The following is an 18,285-nucleotide window of genomic DNA, read 5'->3' on the forward strand; positions in this document are numbered from 1 at the left end:
ATGCATCACCTTTGCAGTTTGAGGGTTTGATTTTTTTTTACTATTTCTATTACTTTGGGTGTTGTGACTTCCCTGAAGGAGAATGGTTTGATTTTTTGTGGGTTGGTCTTGATTTCAGGGCAAGTTGAGAGATTAATGAGTTTGGAGAGGTTTTTGTGGTGTTCCAGGATCTTGACCTGCAGTATTTAAATTTTATTTATTAAGGCTGTTTGCACACTGGTGCACCAGGCTACGTCTTGGGTGATTTCAAGAGATTTGGTGGCTGGGATGGAGAGTTCTCTGTGTATGGCGAATAATTCTTTGGATTCAGAAGTGGTGTTGGTGATTCTGTTGTTGTGGGAAGATTTGGCGGTGTTATGGCTTTTTTGTAGTTAGCGGCAATGGATTTGTAGGCTGATAGCGTGGCATCCTGTGGGGAACCTAGCCAGTTCTTTAGTGGTTTACGTTTTTGTGTTCCGAGTTCCTTGAGTTCATTGGTGAACCACGTGTTGTTATGTTTTATTTTTTTTGCTTTTTTGTTCTGGAGAGGTGCAATGGCTTCAATGGCATATTCCATAATGGAGTTGTATGTCACTGCGAGTACAGTGGGGTTAGTGGAGGTGGGGAGAAGGAGGGTGGTATTTCTATGAAGGGAAGGATGTTTTCTTTAGTTAGGTTTCGGGTACTAAAGCCTCAGTGATAGGTAGGTGATTTTTGGGTGTGTTGGTGCGCATAGGGATAACCGGTCAAGTGGCACAGCGAGTAGAGCGCTCGCTTTGACATCAGTGCAGAGCCTGCGAACGCAGGTTCGAATCCCGGCAGCGCCAAACTCAGCGTTTCATCCTTCCGAGGTCGATAAATGAGCACCACACACCGTGGGTAATAATAAGCAGCGCTCAGATACCTAAGGGTTCGTAGCGCTATATAAATGCCAAATTATTTTTTTTATTATTATGAAGAAGTGGATGGTGGTCAGACCAGGGAATAGGTGTGTTGGAGCTGACATCTATTTGGCAGTTGTGGTCAACTACCCAATCGAGCGTGCAACCTTTGCAATGTGTGGGTGTGAGGTTTCTTTGTTGGAACCCAAACTCAGAGAGGGCTTGAGCTAGGTCTTTGGCTGGTTTGTCTTTGGGGTCCTTGAGGCCCAGGTTAAGGTCACCGAGGATGAGTGTTTTGGAGGATGTTTTAAGGTTGTCACTTAAGAGGTGCATGAGATTTTCATGGAAGTTGGCTATGGGGCCTGGAGGGCAGTAGACTAGGTGGATGGTGATAGTGTTGTTGGCTGAAGTGGCTATCTTAATTGTGAGGCAATCAGTGTTTTCACCGAGGTATGAGGCAGCTTCTCTTATGGTCAGGGAGTCTTTTACTATGAAGGCTAGACCTCCACCTTTGGTTATAGTTCTGTCTTGTCTATAAATCGAGTGTCCTTCTGGGAGTGCTAGCGAAATGGCTGGTCCTGCGGCGTGGTGGAGCCAAAACTCGCTGATGGCCAGGATGTCTAAATCTAGATCGGTTATGATGTCATAAATTTCCGTAGCATGTGCTGGGAGGGATCTGGCGTTAATGAGTGCGCATTGTAAGTGGGTGAGTTCTGTTGGTTTGGTGGACTTTTTTTGTGTAGGGGGGTGATACTTACTGTAGTTGTGGTGCTAGGTTGTGTGGGTTGGTGCGGGATTTCAGTAATAGCATTGGTGGCTGTTATTTTGGTGCTGGTGGTGTGCTTACTGGGCTGTAGGGGGGGAGGTGTAGTTTTGGAGGTTGCAAGGGGAGCCGTGTTCTGGAAAATGGCTGTGGGCCTGAGAAGGTTGCTAAGGTGGGTATAGCGTGAGCGTAGCCTGAGGAGCTCGGTTCTGCCGTTGACTAGTCTGGGGCGTGTGGTGGGTGTGGTGGTGTTGGGGGGGGTTGTCATGGTTTTGGCGGTCACAATGAGATTGGGAGGTGGCGTGGTGATCATGTTTTGGCCGGTGTAATGTGAGTTGGGTTGAGTGAAGAAGGAAGGGAGGAATGGTGTGGGTGGAATGAAGGGTAGATGTGAGTGTGTAGTGGTCTCCATATTGTGTAGAGCAGTAACGTATGAGGGCGTGAGTGTGTGGTAGTGGGGCAGGTGTGTTGTCAATGTGGGTATGGGCGATACAGAAAGGTGAGGTGTGATAGAAGTGAGGAGCGGTGCCTGTGACTGGGGGGAGAGGAGTATCTTTCGCTGGGTGGTGTGGGGCACATTCACTGTGTTAGGGTTAGTGTGTTAACCCATACGAGGATACATCGGTAAAGTATTAGCCAGGATACAATCAGATACAGATATTAGCACGTTGGTGCAGGCATGGCTGAACTTGGGCTACAGTGTAGTCATAGATTTCAATGTTGTACATGCTACGTATAGTTGCAGACAATTTATAGTGAGTAGCGGCACAGTATAGCACAAGAGGCAAGTAAACTATATTCTAAGGCAGACAATGGCAGTTAGTTTTACATCAAAGCATAAACATGGTAACTTTTGGGGTAGTGGAATTACTGTGATGGTAGTGAGGATGGCAATTTATATTATGCTGAAATACAGTTATAGCATGAATATATCGACATACTGTGGGTCTGATGTTACCCCTTACAGAGCTGGTGCAGCATAGGTGGTATTGAGTCCTGGGAGAATGTTAGTGGGGTTGTGGATCGCCTAACTCTGTGTTTGGGTGGCGGGAGCCCTGGGCAGCCCTCCCTTTCATCTCTGACAGGCTCGCACAGGGGGAGCCTTTGTTTCACAGCCTTCGTTGCGATTCAGTTGGCTTTAGTTAGGGCAAGGAGCCAATCAGCAGGACTCAGCTGAGTAGAAGGAAGTTGCAGGTCTCTGGTCTCAGGTGACAAAGACGGCGGCCATTGGAATCTGGTGCAACCCTCGTGGTTGTTAATGTTATGTACACCACCCAGCCAGGTTACTCCCTTGTATGCTTCTCAGCTTTGCCCTGATGTGGTCTGCGGAAAAGGTTCTGCCTGAAAATACAGGAGGACTGTGTTCAAGACTGACCGACTGGGGTAAGTGTTTAAAGATGAAGACTGCAGGTAAGATGCTGCTGCTAATGATGTCCTTTTGTCTCCTTGCTGGTTCTGCTTCTCTGAGGTTCGAGGGAATAGCTGGACACGGTGAGCGTCACGTTGCAAGCTGCAAAGTAACGCAAAGCGTGTTGTCTTGCTCAGGTGTGGTTTAAATAGCCCCAACAAAATAGTCCAGGTAAAGTAGTCCCTAGGCTAACACACCCAAAACACTAGACCGCATAGCTTGGTTCTTGGGAACCAAGCTATGTGGATGCCTCCATGTTGGCTGACAATACAATAATGTAGTTCCCAAGCACATTGTTTTTCATGGTGTATGAGCCAGGACTGGCCCCATGAGGGCTTTTGAAGAGGATGCCAGGCTCTAGAGGCCCGAGTCCTGACTCCACCTGGCCAATGGGTTTGCCAGAGGGGGTTTTGGGCAGGGTGTTCCTTCTGTCTGGCCCAGGTTTGGTTTGGAAGTTTTGATGGAATTTCCTGATTAGACGTGGTGCGTGGATATTCTCACTGGGCTCCCAGGATCTATCTTGTGGTCCAAATCCTTTCCAATCGATGAGATAAAAAAGCTTGGTCCTAGAGTATTTAGAGTCCAAGATATCTTTGACTTCGAATTCTGGTTCTCCATCAACAAGTATGGGCTTAGATGGTGTCCCAATCCGTGTGCCGGGTTGCATTGTTTTCAGGAGGGACACATGGAATACCGGGTGGATGTGTAGATTAGGTGGTAAATCCAGTTTCACGGCTGCTGGGTTGATAATTGCCTTAATGGTAAAGAATCTGGGATGAAAGGTCCGGGTTCCCTTGATGGGTACAAATTTAGCGGCTAAACAAACTTTGTCTCCTGCTTGATAATCAGGGGCCTTTTTCCGGTGTTGGTCGGAGAATCTCTTTTGTTTTTCTTTGGCATGAATAAGGTGTTCCTTTGCCCTTTTGAAAGCCTGAGTAATGGTTGTGTGTAGAGTTTTTACCACTGGTATTTCCAAGCTTGCTGGAAGGTCTAGTTCAGAGGTACGTGAGTGTCTGCCATAAAGGGTATAGAAGGGCGTTTGTCCCATGCTTGAATGCAAAGAATTGTTATATGCATATTCGGCTATCCATAGTAGGTCTTTCCAATTCCTTTGTTCGTGGTGCAGCATGCACTGTAAATATTGCTCGAGTGTCTGATTGGCTCTCTCGGTTTGGCCGTCCGTTTGGGGATGGTGACTGGTAGATAGCCGAACGTCGATCTGCGCCATTGCACAAAATGTTTTCCAGAAGTTTGAAACAAACTGGCTGCCTCAATCAGAGATCAGAACCGAAGGGAAGCCATGTAGCTTAGCCACGCCCTCCAGGAACACTTTTGCCAAAGTGGCTGCGTCTGGCAGGCCTTTGAGAGGAATAAAATGGGCCATCTTCGAGAATAAGTCCACAACTACAAGGATGGTGTTGAACCCTTGGCTTGGAGGTAGATCAGTGATGAAGTCAAGGGAAAGAGTGTGCCATGGAACTGGAGGAATGTCCAATGGTTGTAGGAGACCAGATGGTTTTGTTTCTGTGATTTATTTTGTGCGCAGACACCGTAGGACTGAACATACTGAATGATGTCCTTACGCCAGGTAGGCCACCAAAAGTTCTCTTTCACCTTAACTAGGGTTTTGGCGATCCCAGGATGCTCTTTGATCAGTGAATCGTGATAGTTTGAAATAATATGTTGTTGTAATTACTTCTTGGGTACATATAGGCGATCCCTAAAAAAAGGTAGATGGTCCTTGATGGTATATTGTTCTCCTTGAGTTTGCCATGCGAGGTAGGCATCAGGATTCATTGTCCTTTGTATTTCTTTTCGTAGTTCTGCTTGTGTTAAGGCTGTCGTGATACCCAAGAGTTTGTCTTCAGATATAATAGGTACTGGGTCTGGAGTTGTATATACTATTTCATCTATGCCCATGCGAGATAAGGCATCCGCCTTTCCGTTTCTGACTCCTGGTCGAAATGTGATTACATAATCATATTCGGCGAAGAAAAGGGCCCACCGTAATTGGCGCGAGGACTTGGCCTTGGCTGTTTTTAGATATTGCAGGTTTCGGTGGTCTGTGATGACTGTAATGGTGTGTCTGGCCCCCAGAAGGTAGTGCCTCCAGGCTTTAAAGGCAGATTTGATAGCCAGGAGTTCCTTGTTCGTGATGGCATAATTAATCTCTGGAGGTGAGAACTTTTTCGACCAGAAGGCCACAGGATGTAGCTGGCCGGTTTCCGGGTCTCTCTGTGAAAGGACAGCCCCCATTGCAATACTGGACGCATCAGTTTCAACGACATAAGGGAGGTCTGGACGAGTATGTTGCAGGATTGGAGCGGAGGTAAACCTTTGTATAAGTTCCTGAAAGGCTTCTTCTGCTCAAGCAAACTTTTTATTGTTTTTTCGTAATAGTACTGTGATTGGGTGCACAACCTGAGAGAAGTCTGGGATGAACCGGCGGTAGAAGTTCGCAAAGCCCAGCATGCTTTGTACCCCTTTCAGAGACGTTGGTGAAGGCCATTTCTGAATGGCATCTACCTTGTGCACGTCCATTCTGATGCCTCCTGGAGTAAGGATAACACCAAGAAATTCTACTTCGGTGATGTGAAAAAAGCATTTTTCAAGCTTTGCAAACAAGCGATGTTGACAGAGCTTGGTGAGGACTGAACGAACGTGCCTGACATGATCTTTTTCCGAGGCTGAGTATACTAAGATGTCGTCTATGTACACTAAGGCGCACACATCAATTAACTCCCTTAAAACGTCATTCATGGAATACTGGAATGCTGCAGGAGCGTTGCATAACCCGAAGGGCATGACTTGATATTCAAACAAGCCGTACTTAGTACGGAAGGAGGTTTTCCATTCATCTCCTTTTCTGACTCGGACCAGGTGGTACACTCCTCGAAGGTCCAATTTGGTATAAATCTGGGCATCTTTAACTTGGTCTAGCATCTCAGGGATAAGTGGCAAGGGGTAGCGATTCTTCACGGTGATCTGGTTCAATGCGCGGTAGTCAATACAGGTTTTCAAGTCTCCTTCCTTTTTCGGTACGAAGAACAAAGGACTGACTGCGGGGGACTTCGAAGGACGGATAAATCTGTTTGCAAGGTACTGGTCTAAATAGGATTTCAAATGAAGGTTTTCTGGTTCTGTGAGAGCGTAGATCCTGCCGCAAGGGATTTGTGCACCAGGAACAAGGTCGATCTGACAGTCATAGGGCCTGTGCGGCGGCAATATATTGGCTTGGTCCTTTCGGAAAACATCCTGGAAATCATGGTATTCACTTCGCAAGGTATTAGTTGCTCCCAGGGTTGATACTGTCGCTCCGGGAGTCATGGGGATACAGATGTCTGGTTTCACCTCTTGGTAATAGCAGGCAGGGGAGCGGTCCCCGGGGAAGGTTAATTTTTGTGCCCGCCAGTCTGTCAAAGGGTTGTGAGCAACCAACCATGGCATCCCTAGTATTAGCCTGAACTGAGGTGCCTTGATGAGATCGAATGAAATGGACTCCAGATGTCCGTCCTGGCACAGCAAGGTTACCCTGGCTGTGCACTGGGTTACTGGTCCGGAAGCGATTTCTGTCCCATCCACGGTGGTTACCTTTTCCATAGTTGGCTTAGAACACAAAGGAAGCCCCATCTCTGCTGCCAGTTCTTGGTCAATATAATTTCCAACTGCTCCGCTATCGATGTATGCTTCAACGGCATGCATTCTTGACGACTGTTGGTGGTTAATTAAGATCACTGGTATTGCAAAGTGTGAGGTCAGCAACTCTTTCTTCTCACTCGACAAACTGACCTCTACGTTTGTCGAGCTTGGTAGTTTTCCGATTCCTTAGCTTCATCCTTCTCTGTGGCCCCAACTGTTCTTCTTGGGGGTTTTACTGGACAGTCCTTCAGGAAATGTCCTGGTTTCCCACAATACAAACAAAGCTGTTGTCTTCTTTTGTCCCGCTCTTGTTTTGTTAATGGAGGCCGTATCCCTCCAATCTGCATGGGTTCTACAGCATTTTCAGGTGCACGGGGTGTGTTTTCCCTTGGTCGAACATACACGGTCCGAGGGTCCATCCTAGACCGGTCTGCCTTTCGGTCCTGCAACCGGTGGTCTAGCTGCATGACCAGATTTATGAATTCTGCACAGTCTCAGGGTGGATCAACCACCTGGGCTAAGACGTCCTTTAATTCGCCTCGTAAGCCTCGATGGAATAACGTGGTTCTTTTGTTTTCTGGCCACCTAGCTTCGGCAACAAGTCTGTTGAAGGTAGCAATGTACGTTGACAAGTCCTGATTCCCCTGTTGGAGGGACAAGAGTTCATTGTCTACTTCTTGTTCCTGGGTATGGCGAGCAAAACGTTTTTCCATTTCTCTCTGGAACCCCCCAAAGTCATGTAATAGAGGATCGTCATGGGTTACCAACGGCACCGACCAATCTGCTGCACTACCACTCAGGTATGATAAGACAAAAGCTACCCGAGCTTGGTCGTTTGGAAATGGTCCAGGCCTACAAAGAAAATGAAGGCGGCACTGATTGATGAATGCCGCATACTTCCGTGGGTCGCCTGAGAACCTTTCTGGTGGTGTCAGGGGCACTGTTCCTGGTAATGTGATCTGTACTGGAGTGGGTCGTATGGCAGGGTTTTGCATCGTTGGATTGCTTCCAGGTAGAGGCGTCTGTCCTGCCTGTGATTGCAAATATTGCCTGCTAATCTCTTCAGTGCGTTCTTTGGTCACTATTAGGTCTCTCCGGAGGGCATTAGTCTCTTGTCAGGCAGAATTAACCTCAGCACGAAGCTCTCCTAGTAATTGGGCCACTTGGTCCATTTCTGATGTCTCCATGGCGCGCAGGTAGATTTGTTATGGTAGGCTTTGCGTTCTGTTACGCTCACCTGGTATCCACAGGGACGCCACCCAGCCAGTTTACTCGCTGGTATGCTTCCCAGCTTTGCCCTGATGTGGTCTGCGGGGAAGTTTCTGCCTGTAAATACAGGAGGACTGTGTTCAAGACTGACCGACTGGGGTAAGTATCCTCCCTCCACCCCCGTAAGATTTCAGTCACTCTGGTGCCCTCTCCTCACCTTGTGGTAGAATTAGGTGTGCTCTCCATCCTGCCTTCTTTGCAGGGGCGCGTTGTCTTTCATGGGCGAGTGCGGTCCAGTTACTTCACTGACGCCGGCCCATTTGATATTGTTCAGGTAGGTCTTATTTCTGTTCTTTAGTTTTGTTGCTATCCTGCATGCCTTTCTTTGTTTAAAATGTCTCATTTTTCTCTCTTAGGTATGCGGAGCTTCAGCGCGGCGAACTGGCTTGGTTGAGCCCCGCTGGTAAATGATGGCGCATTAAGAGCGATATGATGCGTTAAGTAAGCGCTATGCGCAGCGCTGCAAAGTCTTGCCTTTGCTAACCTGTGCTTTCCTTCCTTGCAGGTCGCAGTGTTCTGCAGCATGAGTGGAATGTCTGGAGTGGTGCCAGCCGAGAGGCGACCAGCCAGGTAAGCCTTTTGAGCAGTTAGTAATTTGTAAATGTCTCTACTGCTTTCTTTAATGTTGCCTCTATCTTCCTCTTTCAGGTCGTTCTGTCCGGCAGGCATGCAGATTCGAGGAAGCTCTTCTCAGTAGCTGCCAGTGTTTAAAGATGAAGACTGCAGGTAAGATGCTGCTGCTAATGATGTTCCTTTTGTCTCCTTGCAGGTTCTGCTTCTCTGAGGTTTGAGGGAATAGCTGGACACAGTGAGCGTCACGTTGCAAGCTGCAAAGTAACGCGAAGCGTGTTGTCTTGCTTCGGTGTGGTTTAAATAGCCCCAACAAAATAGTCCAGGTAAAGTAGTCCCTAGACTACCACACCCAAAACACTAGACCGCATAGCTTGGTTCTTAGGAACCAAGCTATGTGGATGCCTCCATGTTGGCTGACAATACAATAAAGTAGTTCCCAAGCACATTGTTTTTCATGGTGTATGAGCCTGGCGCCATAGGCGCCAGGACTGGCCCCATGAGGGCTTTTGAAGAGGATGCCAGGCTCTAGAGGCCCGAGTCCTGACTCCACCTGGCCAATGGGTTTGCCAGAGGGGGTTTTGGGCAAGGGTCGTGACAGTTAATGGCGCAGAGTTTGGGTAACGCGATTTAGCGTTTTTGTAGAGCAATTAAGACACCGCTGGGGTATGTTGCCGAAGTGCAGCAAATATAGAGTTGGCAGAGATATTTTAATTCTTATCTCTTGAGGCATGGAGCGAGGTCCATATGACGCTGGTAATTCCCTGAGCGTACCGAGGAGGCAGCGGGTGGAGCGGATCACGCTGCTCCTGCAGCAGGGGTGTGAGCTCCGGCACCCCTGGAGAGTGGAATTTTGAATTGAGGCTTGGACAGGGGGAGCCTTTGTTTCAAGGCCCTCATTGCGATGGCCGGCTCCACCTGTCGGCTGATTCAATTGGCTTTAGTTAGGGCAGGGAGCCAATCAGCAGGACTCAGTTGAGTAGAAGGAAGTTGCAGGTCTCAGGTCTCAGGCGACAAAGACGGCGGCCAATGGCATCTGGTGCAACCCTTGTGGTTGTTAATGGCGCCAAGTGTGGGTAACGCTATTTAGCGTTTTTGCAGTGCAATTAAGACACCGCTGGGGTATGTTGCAGAAGTGCAGCAAATATAGAGTTGGCAGAGATATTTTAATTCTTATCTCTTGGGGCATGGAGCAAGGTCCATATGATGCTGGTAATTCCCTGACCGACCCGAGGAGGCAGCGGGTGGAGCGGATCACGCTGCTCCTGAAGCGCGGGTGTGAGCTCCGGCACACATGGAGAGTGGAATTCTGAATCGAGGCTTGGACAGGGGGAGACTTTGTTTCAAGGCCCTCGTTGCGATGGCCAGCTCCACCTGACGGCTGATTCAATTGGCTTTAGTAAGGGCAGGGAACCAATCAGCAGGACTCAGCTGAGAAGAAGGAAGTTGCAGGTCTCTGGTCTAAGGCGACAAAGACGGCGGCCATTGGCATCTGGTGCAACCCTCGTGGTTGTTATTAATGGCGCCAACTGTGGGTAATGCTATTTAGCGTTTTTGCAGTGCAATTAAGACACCGCTGGGGTATGTTGCCGAAGTGCAGCAAATATAGAGTTGGCAGAGATATTTTAATTCTTATCTCTTGGGGCATGGAGCGAGGTCCATACGACGCTGGTAATTCGCTGAGCGTACCGAGGAGGCAGCGGGTGGAGCGGATCACGCTGCTCCTGAAGCAGGGGTGTGAGCTCTGGCTCACCTGGAGAGTGGAATGCTGAATCGCGGCTTGGATAGGGGGAGCCTTTTATCACGGCCTTTGTTGCGACGGCTGGCTCCGCCTGCCGGCTCATTCAATTGGCTTTAGTTATGGCAGGGAGCCAGTTAGCAGGACTCAGCTCAGTAGAAGGAAGTTGCAGGTCTCTGGCCTCAGGCGACAAAGACGGTGGCCATTGGCATCTGGTGCAACCCTTGTGGTTGTTAATGGTGCCGAGCGTGGGTAACGCTATTTAGCATTTTTTGCAGTGCAATTAAGACACCGCTGGGGTATGTTGCCGAAGTGCAGCAAATATAGAGTTGGCAGAGATATTTTAATTCTTATCTCTTGGGGAATGGAACGAGGTCCATATGACGCTGGTAATTCCCTGAGTGTACCGAGGAGGCAGCGGGTGGAGCGGATCACGCTGCTCCTGCAGCGGGGGTGTGAGCTCTGGCTCATCTGGAGAGTGGAATGAATGTGGCTCACCATGGCTTTTGGTGGAGAACGTCTTCCTCCATTGTTTGGTAGGAGTGAGAGCACTCATGGATGCCACTACTGAGAGAGCACAGGCTTGTGCGGGGACAAGGAGAGCAGTTTAGGGGCTAAATTGAACAAGAGTAAAAAAAAAAGCTCCATGGGCATTCCAGGCGGGTCCTGGACCTTCCAGATACGTGTCTTATTTCCTGAAACTACATCCTCGAATATAATGGGGCTCCTCAAGTTTTTGAGCTCCCCCATTGGGCCTATAATCCTCCTAACCACCTCTATATTTGTGTCCCCGACTTCCTCAGAGGGTTTATGTTCTGGGGTGTCAGTGTGTCAAACTATGTGGCAAAAAGACAAGCGTATTAACCTTGGTGTTTAACCTTGGAAGGATGCGCTGTTTCTCTTCATCTATATACATGTCATCTGCAGCAGTGTCAGCATTGGGAGGTACCCCTAATCCTCCCAGAATGGAACGGATAGAGTAGATGGAACTGATAGAGTGGATGGAACAGATGAAGTGAAATGAACGGATGGAGTGGATGGAACAGGTGGAGTGGATGGAACATGTGGAGTGGATGGAACTTGAGCAGTGGATGGAACGGATGGAACAAATGAAGTAGATGGAACAGGTAGTGGATGGAACGGGTCGAGTGAATGGAACGGATGGAGTGGATGGAACGGTTGGAACAAATGAAGTAGATCGAACATGTGGAGTGGAAGGAACATGTGGAGTGGAAGGAACATGTGGAGTGGAAGGAACATGTGGAGTGGATGGAACGGATGGGGTGGATGGAACGGATGGGGTGGATGGAACGGATGGGGTGGATGGAACGGATGGGGTGGATGGAACGGATGGGGTGGATGGAACGGATAGAGTGGATGGAGTGGATGGAATGGCTGGAGTGGGCGCAACAGACAGAGTAGATGGAACTGATAGAGTGGATGGAATGGATGAAGTGAAATGAACGGATGGAGTAGATGGAATAGATGAAGTGAAGGAACGGATGAAGTGAATGGAACAAACAAAGTAGATGGAACGGATGGAGTGAAATGAACAGATGGAGTAGATGGAATAGATGAAGTGAAGGAACGGATGAAGTGGATGTAACGAATGAAGTAGATGGAACCAATGGGGTGGATGGAACGGATGGAACGGATGGAACGGATGGAACGGATGAAGTGTATGGAACGGATGGAGTGTATGGAATGGATGGAGTGTATGGAACGGATGGAGTGTATGGAACGGATGGAGTGTATGGAACGGATGGAGTGTATGGAACGGATGGAGTGGATGGAACGGATGGGGTAGATGGAACGGATGGGGTAGATGGAACGGATGGGGTGGATGGAACGGGTGGGGTGGATGGAACGGGTGGGGTGGATGGAACGGATGGAGTGGATGGAGTGGATGGAACGGATGGAGTGGATGGAACGGACGGAAAGGATGGAATGGACGGAACAGATAGAACAGACCAGAGGGACGGACAGAATGGATGGAACGGATGGAACGGATAGAACAGATTGAACGGACGGAGTGGATAGAACGGACGGAGTGGATGGAAAGGATGGAGTGGATGGAACGGAAGGAGTGGATGGAACAAACAGAGTGGATGGAACGAACAGAGTGGATACAACGGACGGAGTGGATAGAATGGACGGAGTGGATAGAACAGATGGAACGGATGGACTGGATGGAATGGATAAAACAAATGGAATCGATAGAACGGACGGAGTATATGGAACGGACGGAGTATATGGAACGGACGGAGTATATGGAACGGACAGAGTGGATGGAACGGACAGAGTGGATGGAACGGACGGAACGGATGGAACGGATGAAGTGGATGGAACGGATGTAGTGGATGGAACGGATGTAGTGGATGGAACGGACGTAGTAGATGGAACGGATAGAGTGGATGGATCGAATGGTTTGGATGGAACGGATGGAGTGGATGGAATGGATGGAATGGATTGAACGGATGGAGTGGATGGAACAGATGGAGTGGTTGGAACGGATGGAGTGGATGGAACCGCTGGAATGAATGGAACCGCTGGAATGAATGGAACCACTGGAGTGGATGGAACGGATGGAACAGGTAGAGTGGATGGAACGGATTAATGGATGGAGTGGATGGAACGGATTAATGGATGGAGTGGATGGAGCAGATGAATGGATGGAATGGATGGAACGGATGGAACGAATGGAGTGGATGGAACGAACGGAGTAGATGGAACGAAAGGAGCGGACTGAACAGATGGAGTGGATGGAACAGATGGAGTGGATGGAATGGATGGAACGGATGGAACGAATGGAGTGGATTGAACGGACGGAGTAGATGGAACGAATGGAGCGGACGGAACAGATGGAGTGGATGGAACAGATGGAGTGGATGGAATGGAGTGTACAGTACTAATAGAACAGATGGTGCGGATAGATCAGAGGGTATGGATAGAACGGATGAAGTGGATGGAACCGATGGAGTGGAGGAAACTGTTGAAGTGGACAGAACAGATGAAATGGATGGAACAGATGAAGTGGATGGAATGGATTGAATGGATGGAGCAGATGGAACACATGGAAAGGAAGGAACACATGGAAGGATGAAACGGATAGAGTGGATGGAATGGACGGGGTGGACCGAACGGATGGAGCAGATGGAACAGATAGAACGGATGGAGTACATGCTACGGATGGAGTAGATCGCACAGATGAAGTACATGAACGGAGGGTGTGCATGTAACAGAGGGAGTGGATGTAACGGAGGGAGTACATGTAACGGATGGCACGGACACTTGGGATGGTGCGGACGCTTCAGATGGTGGGGACGGCTGCAGATGGCACGGATGCTACAGACGATGTGGATGCTGCGAACAGTACGGATGCTGCGACTGATGGTACATATTTGTATCTCCTATATATGCTATGTACCTGTATACCCATGTTATCTGTTTCACATGTTTACCCTATCCATCCTGTCGCTTTATATACGCATGCTGCTATGTACGCCCCTCTGTCCCGCTTCCTTACCTGGTCACAGGCACTTTACTGTTATCACCATATCACACTACTACGCTTACTCTCTCCTATACATCATCACTCAACTAGAACACAGCTAAACCATGATAAATTTGGGCTAGCTGTTCTCATACTAACATGACACCACGAGCACCTAATCATCCTAATAAAACACAGCTAGCTGAGCACATTCCGGCTAGTTTACGTGTCTCCTCAGGCCCAACGCAGCCAGAATTCAGTCTGGATGTCCACCCTACAGACTGAACACATCCAACTGATATCCTCAGCACCACACCTACTGCTAAGAGGCAGCTATCAGGCAGAAACAGCACCAGCTGCACAAATATCCGGGGCGCCCACACACTATATGACACTCTCTCTCTCTCTACTGACATGAACTACTGTTTCCGAGGGCGTTCTACCTACCAGCGCTTTGAAGTCATACCAATGATATATAAGGCTATATATGAATGCCAAGTAACGTAACATAACATAACAGTATTTGCAGAAAAAGTAAGGTTAGATGCTGACAAAATAGCGCTATGACAGTGTTTATTGGTATCCTTAAATGTCTTAAAACATTGGGATTGTGCAGTGCAGTTTTAATGCCTGTGTCTGTCACAGCCGGCACGTTTTTCGACCTAGGGTTGTCCTCAAGGCTGTACATTGCGAGTTACAGGAAATATATCAAAGATACATATTTGGATGTACAGAGTTACATATCCATGACATCACATTAACAGATAAATGCAGTGTTAATTTCAAGAAAACTAAGAATATTGTTACATCCCCAAGGCGAGAGGGCAAAAGGAGAAAAAACAGAGCAGAAAACGTCTGTCAGTTAGACACAAATTCTACATAGTGCCATGTTCATCTAGACTCTGAAGTGCTTAAGGTGGATGCCTACCTCTGAGTACATAATCAAGATTAGTTCCCCTTTAAATGTATCACGCTACTGTTTGTCATTAACCTCCTATCGTGCCATGTGAGATCTGACAGATTGTACCCAATTATTCTCCCGTATTTATCTGTTTTTAGCACCAGCCCCATGGGCGTGCTTATGGTGACATAACCAGTTTAATTTGAGATCACTGTTGCTAGGGTGAGACCCCTTCTTACACATGCTCTATTATCACCCTGGTGATATGAATATCTTAAGTCTTGTCCTTGTTTGGATTATTTCAACTCACCAACTTCTTTCATCAGTCGGTTTCTGTAGGTAAGCATAATTAAAAATTAATAATTCCTCTTGGGCATGTGAGTATCTCACCTTGATAGGTATAATCATGGCTCACTTACCTCTATTAGCAATATTTGCTGGAATTCTTCCAGTAATGACTTCCAATTTCTGTCCCTTGTCTCTAAGAATCAGCACTCTGCTTGCAATTCTAAATGAGCAGAATAATGAAAATAAGTTCTTACACTTCCTTTCCATGCCATACCTTCCTATTTCTTTATAGCAAGTACGAGAGCCAAACAGCCTTACCTATTTGCGAGTAGTGTTATTGCTCCCCAAATGGTATAGTAGTATATTCAATCCAGTGAGTCTGTTCCTTCAAATGGATCTAATTGAATAAGGTAAAGAGAGCCCATGTATAATCCAATCTATTGCTTTCATCTATTGCTTTCATTTATATTTTCAGTGGCTTAAGGTTAAAGGTTCTGTTAATGATAGAGAATGTTGAAGTTAGTTGCTTACCAGACTGCTGTTATGCGAATTTTATAGGATAATAGTTCAAATATCCCATGGAGTGCCTTCTGTCAGATTACTTGAAGGTCCCAATACCCCCTGTCAAATTACTTGAGGGTCCCAATACGTAATGGGATACAGAAAATGTTGTTACTATGGTTAAATAACCCAAAATCCCATATTGCATCCAATCTCAGGCACATTGAGAGTTGCCCATTGAAACTATACCTAATTGGGTTACCTTACCTAAGGGCTAGCACTTTAGCAAATATTTTAACGTCACTATTGTTGAATGACAGGGGATTACATGAGCCACACTGCGTTGCAGGCTTACCAGGTTTGAGAAGCACTGTAATGACAGCTTCTCTGAGCGTGGGGGGTAGCTCTCCCTTCGCTCAGGCTTCGGCCCATAGGACAGACAGTTGGGGTATAAGGAGGGGCTTGTAGCATTTGTAAAAGTCCATGGTGAGGCCGTCAGGACCAGGGGCCTTGTCAGAGGGCAATGCATCGATGGCATGTTCTATCTCTACAGCGTCAATCGGCCTGTCGAGGGCCTCTCTGGTCTCATTGGATAGTACTGACAACGGGAGTCCATCTAAGAACCCGGATATGTCTGAGATAGGCGCTTCAACATTATTGGCATAAAGCGCTTCATAGAAAGAGCAGAATACCTCGTTAACTCCCGGTTCGGTATGGACTAAAACCCCATCCACGTTCTCAATAAGGGGGATGTGCCGTCTCCCCTCTTCATGTCGCACCAATCTTGCCAGTACCTTACACAGGTGTTCCCCCTCTTCGTATTGCCTTGCTATACCTGGGTTGTCGAGGAACCTTTGCTCCCTGTCGGCATGTCCCCTGAAGCTGTCCAACGCATCTTTGATTTCATCCAATGTGGCGGAGCCGGGGTTAGCAGCGTATTGCTCCTCAAGTTGCTTAAGGGAGGCCTCACTTTCCCATATGTTTCGGTGGATTGCCTTAAGAATCCCTGACTCCTTAGGTAGGGCCATGCCACGGACATATGCTTTGAAGACATCCCAGAGGGTGGCAAGGGAGTACACTGTACCCGTATTTATCTTGAAATAATCATCAACGCACTCCCCTAGCTCAGCTCTAAATATAGTGTCTGTAAGCGCTTGAGGTTTAAGCCTCCATGAGCATCAGGAGGATTGCCTATCCCCCCAGGTCATTGTCAGAGTGATCGGGGAGTGATCAGAGTACATCCTGGGGAGTATGTCTGCTTCTTCAGCAGGGCCAATTAGTGTTCCAGAAACGAGCCACTGGTCGATTATAGAGTGTGAATCATGGACCATGGAGTAAAATGTGTATCCCCAAGTCTGGGGGTGTAGCAGTCTCCAAACGTCCTCAACCCCAAGTTCGTCCTGTCTATCGAGTATAGTTCTGGCTGATCAGGTCAGCTGTCTGGCCCTACTCCCGGTTCTGTCCATATTAAGGTCTACAATGGTGTTGAAGTCACCGCCCCATAAGACGGGGATCAGGGGGTACAACGCCAGCAGGTCTGCCATCTAGGTATAGATGTCGGGGTCATCTATATTTGGCCCATAGATGTTAAGCATAACCACCTTTAATCCAGATAGTAGACCATGTGTCAACACATATCTTCCCAGGGGGTCAACATGCATGGCCTAAGTTACATATAGCAATGATTTGTGAATCAAAATCATAACACCACGGCTTTGTGTGGAGTATTGCGTGTAAAAGCGCTGTGTTCCCCAGCTTTTGGCAAACCTGACGCAGCCTGTCACCAGTGCATGCGTTTCCTGTAGGAAGAGGATGCAAGCTTATGGTGTTCAGAGTGCAGCTGCAGCTTTCGCTTTTTAACATGGTTGCCCATACCCCTAATATTCCAGCTCATGCACCTCAGTGTGTTATCCGCCATCAGGCCATTGCAAGTGGTAAGTGGTGTACCCTGCGCAAGCAACTGGTGAGCACCTTGTGAGAAATATTTTAGTGGGTGATTGCCCAGAAGTAGCCCTATCATTCTTGTTGAGCGTTTTCATTTCAACCCCACCTCTCCATCCTCCCCCCACCCCCACCTCTCTCCCAATCAGAGGGGTGAATTCCCCAGAAATATGTAACCAACAACATTTGTAACTTAGCATGGGGGGCTGTTCTCGTTTTAAAGCCCGGTTCACAGTACATCGGGACAGAGATTAGCAAGTCTTGAGTGCACATTCGTTTGCAAGTAGAACATTCACAGGGGGGGAATGAGAGCTGACACTGGAGTCCGGATGCAGAAATACATACGATGAGTCCTGCAGTGATATGTAAAAACGGCCAATGAGGTCGGCGAACAGCATAGAGATAGGCGCAGCGGGTCCAGGAATTTCATTGCCTCCTCTGGAATTGTGAAGAAGTAGGCTTTCTTGAAGTGCTCTATTCTCAACTTGGCAGGAACAGCATGGCGTATCGGACACCTATATCATGCAATCTCTTTTTAACTGCTATGAAGGATTTCCGCTCCTGCTGCACTGCGATGGAAAAGTGGATCCACAAGTGGATTCTGCTAAAACCCAGCATGAGCTCACCCTTGGCCCTGGCAGCCCACAGCAGTGCATCTCTGTCAAAGTAATTCAATACTCTGGAAATAATTGGGTGAGGGGGGGCTCCAGGCTTGGGTTTTATGGTCAGCCTGCGAGTAGCCCTTTCTATGGTGAATTGAGGCGAGAGTTTAGGGTTCTCGAGCAGGGAAAGAAGGGTGCGCTCCACGTAGTCTTCCATAGAGCCAGCAATGTTGTCCTCCGGGACGCCGTTTATACGTATGATGTTCCGGCGCGAGCGGGACTCCAAATCTCTGTTTTTCTTACTGACACTGT

This window comes from Ambystoma mexicanum, chromosome 1p (genome assembly GCF_040938575.1).
Source record: "Ambystoma mexicanum isolate Mex_15411 chromosome 1p, UKY_AmexF1_1, whole genome shotgun sequence".
Lineage (NCBI taxonomy): Eukaryota > Metazoa > Chordata > Amphibia > Caudata > Ambystomatidae > Ambystoma > Ambystoma mexicanum.